We start from the raw sequence: 12,563 nt of genomic DNA, 5'->3' as shown, positions 1-12,563 counted from the left end.
ATTCTGTGTTTGGACTGATAGTGGCAGACCAATGTTCTTATCGATAATGGCTGATGGCTGTTCTGAAAGTACACACAAACACACACACACATCTCTGGTCAGATAACCACAGAGGAAAACAAACAAAAGAGAAGCCCTTTCATTCATCCCAGCCTTCCAGCTGCTCACCATTATCTATCTTGAACTTTGACCTGCACAATGTAAACATGCTCGTCAACAACACTGGTTTGCATGCGTGAGGTGGGGTGAGACAAAGAGGATCGAAACATTCTGTGTCTTTCTGAACCAAACAGAAGAACAGCACAGTTCAACACCAACAGAAGGTCGCTTTCTGACTGAGTAGGGGTGTACACTTTGTCAACCAATTAATCAAAGAATCTATCGCTTTGATCTTCTAGCAGAGAGAAAACAACACAGTAGTTGTCACACAGACCAGAAGAGTAGCTATTTTTATTGTTCGTGCATTAATTCCTGTGACTTGTTGACGACAGTCTGTCTGGTGACACAGTGAAGGGACTGTGAGCCGAGTGATGTAATCCAACTCACTTCCTTGATCTTACTGTTCTGTGATGTGACGTAATCAACAGTGCTACTGTCTGCAACCGCATGAAGAGAAACAACACGTGACATAACAGAACAACTTTGGCCTCCTTTATCACACTAGCCAGTCCTCAAAAGGCCATTTACGGCCAGACTACATTTACATGTCCAAGATAACACAACCATCATGACATCATTAATACATCTGGGTTCTATTTTTAAAAAGTGTGAGCTGTAACCTAGATGTGAAAAGCCCTCCATTCCAAACCAAGGAATACCATAATCATTGGGGAATGTAAAATACTTTTAGCGTGTGGCGGCGAACAGCTTGTCGAAACAGTCTTGCTTCATAATGACGTCGATAGTTGATGGCTGTGACAGGCCAAAGAGGTTGTATATGATGACTGATTAAGAGGTTTCGTTATTTGGGACATGGCTGCGGTATGCTAGAGTCTCAGGGGTGAGGGGTGCAGGTTCACACAGCTATCCGAGGACATGGCTGTCTTTCCATCAGATGGCCATCCTCGAAAGGACATAAATGTTGTGCAAATGCATATCATTTGTGCTTCGTTTAGGTTTAAATTTAGGTTAAAGGTTAGCGTTAGGGTTAGGATGTTTGAAATCGCATGTGTTTAGAAAGTGCCACATTGCCTGAGGCAAGGGCGATAACAGTACTGTGTGAAAAGGAGAGGGTATACCATGAACAATCAGCTGAAACATTAGAATGTGTGAGCAGCATTGATTATCTATCTGTTCTAGTAACTACAGCAAGTCCCTAAGGTGTCAATGACAAACATGTCAACTTTTATTTCAGCTTTTATTTCTTTCATCACATTCCCAGTGGGTCAGAAGTTTACATACACTCAATTAGTATTTGGTAGCATTGCCTTTAAATTGTTTAACTTGGGGCAAACTTTTCGGGTAGCCTTCCACAAGTTTTCCACAATAAATTGGGTGAATATTGGCCCATTCCTCCTGACAGAGCTGGTGTAACTGAGTCAGGTTTGTTGGCCTCCTTGCTCTCACAAGCTTTTTCAGTTCTGCCCACAAATGTTCTATAGTTGAGGTCAGGGCTTTGTGATGGCCCCTCCAATACATTGACTTTGTTGTCCTTAAGCCATTTTCCCACAACTTTGGAAGAATGCTTGGGGTCATTGTCCATTTGGAAGACCCATTTGGACCAAGCTTTAACTTTCTGACTGATGTCTTGAGATGTTGCTTAAAAAAATCAACATAATTGTCCTGCCTCATGATGCCATCTATTTTGTGAAGTGCACCAGTCCCTACTGCAGCAAAGCCCCCCCCCCAACATGATGCTGCCACCCCCGTGCTTCATGGTTGGGATGGTGTTCTTTGGCTTGCAAGCCTCCCTATTCTTCCTCCAAACTTAGTGATGGTCATCATGGCCAAACAGTTATATTGTTGTTTCATCAGACTACAGGACATTTCTCCAAAAGTACGATCTTTGTCCCCATGTGCAGTTGCGAACCATAGTCTGGCTTTTTTATGGCAGTTTTTGAGCAGTGGCTACTTCCTTGCTGAGCAGCCTTTCAGGTTATGTCGATATAGGGCTCGTTTTACTGTGGATATACTGTGATTTATTTTGATTTTCCCATGATGTCAAGCAAAGATGCCCTGAGTTTGAGGGTAGGCCTTGAAATACATCCACAGGTACACCTCCATTTGACTCAAATCATGTCAATTAGCCTATCAGAAGCTTCTAAAGCCATGACATTTTTCTGGAATTTTCCAAGCTGTTTAAAGGAACAGTCAACTTAGTGTCTGTAAACATCTGACCTACTGGAATTGTGATACAGTGAATAATAAGTGAAATAATCAGACTGTAAACAATTGTTGGAAAAATTACTCGTGTCATGCAAAAAGTAGATGTCCTAACCGACGTGCCAAAACTATAGTTTGTTAACAAGAAATGTGTGGAATGGTTGAAACAAGTTTTAATGACTCCAACCTAAGCGTATGTAAAATTCTGACTTAAGCTGTATGATAGCAACATTTGTAAAATTACAGGAAATTAGATTTAAAACTGCAAAATGTTCTTTCAGTGTAATTCGTCTGTGTGTAGCTGGTGAGATGAGTCAGGCGCAGGACAGCAGATATGAGGAATGAAAGCAATTTTTCTCAATAATATAACAATACAAGGCCACAAATACGGACTGCAATACAAAAAACAATTACTCACAAACAAACATGGGGGAACAGAGGGTTAAATAATGAACAAGTAATTGGGGAATTGAAACCAGGTGTGTAAGACAAAGACAAAACAAATGGAAAATGAAAAGTGGATCGGCGATGGATAAAATGCCGGTGACGTCCGAACAAGGAGAGGGACCGACTTCGGCGGAAGTCGTGACATTCAGCCTCATAGTAAAATGTGAACAAAAGCACAAGATGAGCTATAAAACAGCAAAAGTAATTCCCTGCCCATGCAAAAAGTGTAGAATTGCATGAAATTAGCTTTAGAACTGCAACATTTTCTCTCAGCCACATGGCAAAATGTGTTGAAATGCAGGAAGTTAGCAACAAAAGGAATTTTCCCAAAAGATACAATAATTCCTAAACAAATATATACTAAAATACTACCCCAAATTGCGGTAGTCCGGCCCCGTATTAAAGATGTCAGAAGAAGTACAACTACTCTAGCGAGGGGCTTGGGACTGTTGTGAATGCATACACTAAACAGGTGCATGCATGGAGATATCAAGCAAATGTATTTAAATTGGGCCTGGTGAACTGCATTGTACTGAAACAGAGTTTGCACTTAACTGATTTGCGCTCATCAGGAGTCCACTGGATTTATAAATGCAGTGCAGTTGTAACAACTGTTACATTTCGTGTTGTATAATTACACAAAATCTGAATAGTTCCATGCCTGATATTTCTGTACATTCCTTTAGTTGTCAACAGTACCCTTTTAAATGCTGCACACTTCCTTCTCTTCCTGTATTCCCCTTCATAAACATCCCCTGCCCCTCTTACTTCTTCCCTGTCTACTGTATGTGGAAGAGGGACGTTACTGTAAAATTGTCCCATGAAAATCATAAATATTCCTATGTGTAAAATCACAGATATTTAGTTTATATGGTTACTTAGTACATTTTGTCAGAATGGTCTCCCACTAATATATTGTGATATTTATGCATTTCAGTAATTCATGCAGTGGTGGAGAAAGTACACAATTGTCATACTTGAGTAACAGTAAAGATACCTCAATAGAAAATGACTCAAGTAAAAGTGAAAGTAGAAAAAGTCTAAAACTCTTTGGGTTTAAATAGACTTAAGTATCAAAAATAAACGTAATAGCTAAAATATAGTCAAAAGTAAAATTATAAATAATGTAAAATTCCTTATATTAAGCAAACCAGACTGCACAGTTTTTTCGAACACTCATTTATTTAGACATCATTTATAAACAAAGTATGTGTGTTTAAAGAGTCCTCCAGATCCGAGGCAGTCAGGATGACCAGGGAAAAGTGTGTGAATTGGACCATTTTCCTGTCCTGCTAAGCATTCAAAATGTAACATGTGCTTTTGAGTGTCAGGAAAAATGTAGGGAGTAAAATGCAGTTATTTTCTTTAGGAATGTAGTGAAGTTAAAGTAGTCAAGATACCTCAAAACACTACTTAAGTAGTACTTTACAGAATTTTTACTTAAGTACTTTACACCACTGCATTTCTGAATTTTTTATCTGTGGATTTTTTTATACTATACATGCTAGCTAGCTAGTTACTGTACACGTTGTCATTGGGCTAGCATTGTTATTCATGTCCCCTTTTGTTGTACTTTATAGATGGGTTGGTGTATAAGGGCAGCGCAACATTTAATTCATGGATGTTGTTCATTTCTTTATCAGAAAATAAATCATCATCCGACCAACCTTGATCCTCTGGTCATCTGTTCACCAATCAAAACACAACACAGAGGCAATCTACATCTGTCACACACTTGGGTTTTCTACCCTCCTGTGTATTTGAGAGTATGTATCCTTTCAAATCAAATCAAATTTGATTTGTCACGTACCAAATACAACAGACCTTACCGTGAAATGCTAAACCAACAATGCAGTTAAGCAAATATTTACTAACTAAACAAAAATAATAATAAGTAACAATAAAATAACACCAAGGAGGCTATATACAGGAGGTACCGGTACAGAGTGAATGTGCGGGGTACAGGTTAAATCGAGGTAATTGAGGTAATATGTACAGTACATTTAGGTAGGGGTAGCCCCCCTCCCTTCTCAGTCTCCAGTATTTATGCTGCAGTAGTTTATGTGTCGGGGGGCTAGGGTCAGTCTGTTATATCTGGAGTACTTCTCCTGTCTTATCCGGTGTCCTGTGTGAATTTAAGTATGCTCTCTCTAATTCTCTCTTTTTTTCTCTCTCTCGGAGGACCTGAGCCCTAGGACCATGCCTCAGGACTACCTGGCATGATAACTCCTTGTTGTCCCCAGTCCACCTGGCCGTGCTGTTGCTCCAGTTTCAACTGTTCTGCCTGCTGCTATGGAACCCTGACCTGTTCACCGGACGTGCTACCTGTCCCAGACCTGCTGTTTTCAACTCTCTAGAGACAGCAGGAGTGGTAGAGATACTCTTAATGATCGGCTATGAAAAGCCAACTGACATTTACTCCTGAGGTGCTGACTTGCTGCACCCTCGACAACTACTTGTGATTATTATTTTTGAACATGCTGGTCATTTATGAACATTTGAATATCTTGGCCATGTTCTGTTATAATCTCCACCCGGCACAGCCAGGACAGAACTGACCACCCCTCATAGCCTGGTTCCTCTCTAGGTTTCTTCCTAGGTTTTGGCCTTTCTAGGGAGTTTTTCCTAGCCACCATGCTTCTACACCTGCATTGCTTGCTGTTTGGGGTTTTAAGCTGGGTTTCTGTACAGCACTATGAGATATCAGCTAATGTAAGAAGAGCTATATAAATAAATTTGATTTGATTTGATGATTTGATTTAAAGTGACTATGCATACATAATAAACCGCGAGTAGCAGTAGCGTAAAACAAAATGGGTGGATGTCATTGCAAATAGTCTGTGTAGCCATTTGATTAGTTGGTCAGCAGTCTTATGGCTTGGGGGTAGAAGCTGTTAAGAATCATCTTGGACCTAGGCTTGGCACTCTGGCACCGCTTGCCGTGTGGTAGCAAAGAGAACAGTCCATGACTAGGGTGGCAATTTTTATGGTCTTCCTCTGACAACGCCTGGTATAGAAGTCCTGGATGTCAGGAAGCTTGGCCCAGTGATGTATTGGGCCGTACCGCACTAACCTCTGTAGTGCCATAAGGTCGGAGGCTAAGCAGTTGCCATACCAGGCGGTGATGCAACAAGTCAGGATGCTCTCTGGTGCAGCTGTATCATTTTTTTGAGAATTAGAGGACCCATCACCAAATTTTTTCAGTCTCCTGAGGGGGAATGGGCATTGTTCTGTCCTCTTCACGAGTGTCTTGGTGTGTTTGGACCAAGATAGTTTGTTGGTGAAGTGGACACCAAGAAATTTGAAGCTCTCAACCTGCTCCACTACAGCGCCGTCGATGAGAATGGGGGCGTGCACGGCCCTACTTTTCCTGTAGTCCACGATCATCTCCTTTGTCTTGATCACGTTGAGGGAGAGGTTGTCAGGTTGTTGTCTCATCACTGTCAGGGATCAGGCCTACCACCTTTGTGTCGTCGGAAAACGTAATGATATCGTCAAGTAATTGAAAATACCTCAGCAAGATGTAACTTGCATACATTTTGTTTTTGCAGAAGGTAAAATACATGCAATTACTACATTCAAAACAATCTTTTCCGTGTTTGCATTTTTCATAATGCCCTGAGGTAAAGTTTTAAAATACAGGCTGCGTGCCAGGTAAGTGATGTTACGCAAGTCCATGTGCAACAATAACATATGAAGTGTATAGGACTAGTTATATACTGTACATCAGTGGTTAGGCTATATCAGTGTTACACTCCATGGTTTATGGACACCTACTCAAAATCAAATCAAATCAAATGTATTTGTCACATACACATGGTTAGCAGATGTTAATGTGAGTGTAGCGAAATGCTTGTGCTTCTAGTTCCGACAATGCAGTAATAACCAACGAGTAATCTAACCTAACAATTCCAAAACTACTACCTTATACACACAAGTGTAAAGGGATAAAGAATATGTACATAAAGATATATGAATGAGTGATGGTACAGAACGGCATAGTCAAGATGGAGTAGATGGTATCGAGTACAGTATATACATATGAGATGAGTAATGTAGGGTATGTAAACAAAGTGGCAAAGTTTAAAGTGGCTAGTGATACATGTATTACATAAGGATGCAGTAGATGATAGAGTACAGTATATGCATATACATATGAGATGAATAATGTATTGTATGTAAACATTATATTAAGTAGCATTGTTTAAAGTGGCTAGTGATATATTTTACATCAATTTCCATCAATTCCCATTATTAAAGTGGCTGGAGTTGAGTCAGTGTGTTGGCAGCAGCCACTCAATGTTAGTGGTGGCTGTTTAACAGTCTGATGGCCTTGAGATAGAAGCTGTTTTTCAGTCTCTCGGTACCAGCTTTGATGCACCTGTACTGACCTCACCTTCTGGATGATAGCGGGGTGAACAGGCAGGGGCTCGGGTGGTTGTTGTCCTTGATGATCTTTATGGCCTTCCTGTGACATCGGGTGGTGTAGGTGTCCTGGAGGGCAGGTAGTTTGCCCCCGGTGATGCGTTGTGCAGATCTCACTACCCTCTGGAGAGCCTTACGGTTGTGGGCGGAGCAGTTGCCATACCAGGCGGTGATACAGCCCGACAGGATGCTCTCGATTGTGCATCTGTAGAAGTTTGTGAGTGCTTTTGGTGACAAGCCAAATTTCTTCAGCCTCCTGAGGCGCTGCTGCGCCTTCTTCACGATGCTGTCTGTGTGGGTGGACCAATTCAGTTTGTCTGTGATGTGTACGCCGAGGAACTTAAAACTTACTACCCTCTCCACTACTGTCCCATCGATGTGGATAGGGGGGGTGCTCCCTCTGCTGTTTCCTGAAGTCCACAATCATCTCCTTAGTTTTGTTGACGTTGAGTGTGAGGTTATTTTCCTGACACCACACTCCGAGGGCCCTCACCTCCTCCCTGTAGGCCGTCTCGTTGTTGTTGGTAATCAAGCCTACCACGGTAGTGTCGTCCGCAAACTTGATGATTGAGTTGGAGGCGTGCGTGGCCACGCAGTCGTGGGTGAACAAGGAGTACAGGGGAGGGCTCAGAACGCAACCTTGTGGGGCCCCAGTGTTGAGGATCAGCGGGGTGGAGATGTTGTTACCTTCTATGTCTTGGCCTGGTATGGTTCTCAATCAGGGACAGCTGTCTATGGTTGCCTCTGATTGAGAACCATACTTAGGTAGCCTTTTCCCCCACCTGTTTTGTGGGAAGTTAACTTTGACTTTGTTCAGGGCACATAGCCCAAAGCTTCACGGTTTGGTTTTGTTCTTTGTTTTGTCGGCATCATTTTTACTAAAAAACATACAAAACATAGAAAAAAGGACATAGAATGCCCACCCTAGTCACACCCTGGCCTAAACAAAATAGAGAATAAAAAGCCTCTCTATGGCCAGAGCGTGACAGTCTCTGGAGCGGGGACGCAGCGGGCCCCGGACTGAAGACCCTCATAGAGGGCGCCACTGGACTGAAGACCCTCGTAGAGGGCGCCACTGGACTGAGGGGCGCCTCTGGACTGAGTGGCTGCGGCTCTGGACTGAGACTCTGGCAGCTTCGGACAGGAGGGAGACTCCAGCAGCGCCGGACAGGAGGGAGACTCCGGCAGCTCCGGACAGGAGGGAGACTCCGGCAGCTCCGGACAGGAGGGAGACTCCGGCAGCTCCGGACAGGAGGGAGACTCCGGCAGCTCCGGACAGGAGGGAGACTCCGGCAGCTCCGGACAGAAGGGAGTCTCCGGCAGCGCCGGACAGGAGGAAGGCTCTGGCAGCGCTGGAGAGGCGGGGGCACCTGTAGAGAGGAGATGGAGAGACAGCCTGGTGCGGGGGGCTACCACCGGAGGGCTGGTGCGTGGAGGTGGCATCGGATAGACCGGACCGTGAAGGCGCACTGGAGCTCTTGAGCACCGAGCCTGCCCAACCTTACCTGGTTGAATGCTCCCCGTAGCCAGGCCAGTGCGGCGAGGTGGAATAGCCTGCACTGGGCTGTGTTGGCAAACCGGGGATACCATGCGTAAGGCTGGTGCCATGTACACCGGCCCGAGGAGACGCACTGGAGACCAGATGCGCTGAGCCGGCTTCATGGCACCTGGCTCGATGCCCACTCTAACCCGGCCGATAGGAGGTGCTGCAATGTACCGCACGGGGCTATGCACGCGCACCGGGGACACCGTGCGCTCCACCGCATAACACGGTGCTTGCCAGGTCCCTCTCGCTCTCCTGTAAGCACGGGAAGTTGGCGCAGGTCTCCTACCTGACTTCGCCACACTCCCCGTGTGCCTCCTCCCAATCAATTTTTGGGGCTGCCTCTCGGGCTTCCAACCGTGCCGCCGTGCTGCCTCCTCATACCACCACCTCTCGGATTTCGCTGCCTCCAGCTCAGCCTTGGGGCGGCGATATTCCCTAGCTTGTGCCCAGGGTCCTTTGCCGTCCAAAATCTCCTCCCATGTCCAGGAGTCTTGCGATTCCGGCCGCTGCTGCCCATTCCCACGCTGCTTGGTCCTTTCTTGATGGGTGGTTCTGTAACGGCTGTCGTTGGAAGAAGGTGAGGACCAAAGCGCAGCGTGGTAAGTGCTCATCTTATTTAATGAAAAAACTGAACACCGAATAACAAACAACAAAGAAACAACCGAAACAGTTCTGTCTGGTGCAGACACACTAAGACTGAAAATAACCACCCACAAAACACAATGGAAAACAGGCTACCTAAATATGGTTCCCAATCAGGGACAACGATTGACAGCTGCCTCTGATTGAGAACCATACCAGGCCAAACACAGAAATAGAAAATCATAGACAAACTAACATAGACAACCCACCCAACTCACGCCTTGACCATACTAAAACAAAAGACAAAACAAAGGATCTAAGGTCAGAACGTGACAGCCTACATAGAATTATATTTATTGTTAATAAAGGCTGGGGTACTAAAGGAGCGACAGGGAGAAAAGAGACAATACAACAGAGAGAAATGTCAACATGTTAACAGCAAAAGATGACAGAGAGCAAGGAACAGGGGGGATAAGTAATGCAAGAGGTGAAAATGGTCACACACAGAGACAGAGACAGAGACAGAGACACACACACACACACACACACACACACACACACACACACACACAGGTAAACAACCAGAACCACTACACCCACAGCAGTCAGGACAGCAGCACAACATATGGATGTGTTGGGAGGCAGGATCTTTTCTCCAGAGACCCTTCAAGGGGACGCTGGAATTGGTCGACTGTAGACATCAGGACGAGAAGCTCGGGTCTACCATTGGTCACTTAAGAGCGGCAGTCGCTTTGAGTACTGTGGAAGAATTAGTGTCACTTAAGTGTGTCACACAAACAAGTGCATGGATACAAGCTACCTGCAGCTTGCCTGCCGGTGCCAACGCTTACTGTAAGTAGGCTAAGACATATGATGTCATATATAAACACAGCTATGGTGACATAATGGCAACGATGGCGCTTTATTGAGGGTGACACGTTTGATTAATGGCCTTCACAGAACATTCATTAAAATCCCCTACATAATAAAGTGAGTGTTGTAGAAATCAGAGTCATTGCCACAGACATTACAATATATTAGGAACAATACCATGACCGAGTGTGGTAATAAATCCAATCAAATTTGATTTGTCACATACACATGGTTAGCAGATGTTAATGCGAGCGTAGCGAAATGCTTGTGCTTCTAGTTCCGACCATGCAGTAATATCTAACAAGTAATCGAACCTAACAATTTCACAACAACTACATTATACACACACAAGTGTAAAGGAATTAATAAGAATATGTACATAAAAATATATGAATGAGCGATGGCCGAATGGCATAGGCAAGATGCAGTAGATGGTATAGAGCACAGTAGAAACATATGAGATGAGTAATGTTGGGTATGTAAACATTATATAAAGTGGCATTGTTTAAAGTGGCTAGAGATGAGTCAGTATGTTGGCAGCAGCCACTCACTGTTAGTGATGGCTGTTTAACAGTCTGATGGCCTTGAGATAGAAGCTGTTATTCAGTCTCTCAGTCCCCGCTTTGATGCACCTGTACTGACATCGCCTTCTGGATGATAGTGGGATGAACAGGAAGTGGCTCGGGTGATTGTTGTCCTTGATGATCTTTTTGTCCTTCCTGTAACATCGGGTGGTGTAGGTGTCCTGGAGGGCAGGTAGTTTGCCCCCGGTGATGCGTTGTGCAGACCTCACCACCCTCTGGAGAGCCTTAATCTTGTGGGCGGAACAGTTGCAATAGCAGGCGGTGAAACTTTCCACCTTCTCCACTACTGTCCCGTCGATGTGGATAGGGGGCTGCTCCCTCTGCTGTTTCCTGAAGTCCACTATCATCTCCTTTGTTTTGTTGACGTTGAGTGTGAGGTTATTTTCCTGACACCACACTCCGAGGGCCCTCACCTCCTCCCTGTAGGCCGTCTCATCGTTGTTGGTAATCCAGCCTACCACTGTAGTGTCGTCTGCAAACTTGACGATTGAGTTGGAGGCGTGCATGGCCACGCAGTCGTGGGTGAACAGGGAGTACAGAAGATGGCTGAGAACGCACCCTTGTGGGGCCCCAGTGTTGAGGATCAGCGGGGTGGAGATGTTGTTACCTACCCTCACCACCTGGTGGCGACCCGTCAGGAATTCCAGGACCCAGTTGCACAGGGCGAGGTCGAGACCCAGGGTCTCGAGCTTAATGACGAGTTTGGAGGGCACTATGGTGTTAAATGCTGAGCTGTAGTCGATGAACAGCATTCTTACATAGGTATTCCTCTTGTCCAGATAGGTTAGGGCAGTGTGCAGTGTGCTTGCAATTTTGTCGTCTGTGGACCTATTGGGGCCGTAAGCAAATTGGAGTGGGTCTAGGGTGTCAGGTAGGGTGAAGGTGAACTCGTCTCTCAAAGCACTTCATGATGACGGAAGTGAGTGCTAACGGGGCAATAGTCATTTAGCACAGATACCTTAGCTTTCTTGGGAACAGGAACAATGGTGGCCCTCTTGAAGCATGTGGGAACCCGCAGACTGGGATAAGGATTGATTGAATATGTCTGTAAACACACCACCAGCATGCTGGAACCGGCTGGGGATGCCATCTGGGCCGGCAGCCTTGCGAGGGTTAACACGTTTAAATGTTTTACTCACGTTGGCTGCAGTGAAGGAGAGCACACAGATTTTGGTAGTGGGCCGTGTCAGTGGCACTGTATTTTCCTCAAAGCGAGCAAAGAAGTTGTTTAGTTTGTCTGGGAGCAAGACATCGTGGTCTGCGATGGGGTTGGTTTTCCTTTTGTAGTCCGTGATTGACTGTAGACCCTGCCACATACCTCTCGTGTCTGAGCCGTTGAATTGTGACTCTACTTTGTTTCTATACTGACGCTTAGCTTGTTTGATTGCCTTGCGGAGGGCATATATTCGGTCATGTTTCCGGTCACCTTGCCCTGATTAAAAGCAGTGGTTCGCGCTTTCAGTTTTGTGCGAATGCTGCCATCAATCCACGGTTTCTGGTTGGGGAATGTTTTAATAGACGCTGTGGGTACAACATCACCGATGCACTTGCTAATAAACTTGCTCACTGAATCAGCGTATTCATCAATGTTATTGTCTGACGCTATGAGGAACAATTCCCAATCCACATGATCGAAGCAATCTTGAAGCGGGGAATCCGATTGGTCGGACCAGCGTTGAACAGACCTGAGCACGGGCGCTTCCTGTTTTAGTTTCTGTCTATAGGCTGGGAGCAACAAAATTGAGTCATGGTCAGATTTTCCGAAAGGCGGGGGAGGGCTTTAT

Source organism: Oncorhynchus nerka, linkage group LG12 (assembly GCF_034236695.1).
Source record: "Oncorhynchus nerka isolate Pitt River linkage group LG12, Oner_Uvic_2.0, whole genome shotgun sequence".
Lineage (NCBI taxonomy): Eukaryota > Metazoa > Chordata > Actinopteri > Salmoniformes > Salmonidae > Oncorhynchus > Oncorhynchus nerka.
This window is presented reverse-complemented; position numbering follows the sequence as displayed.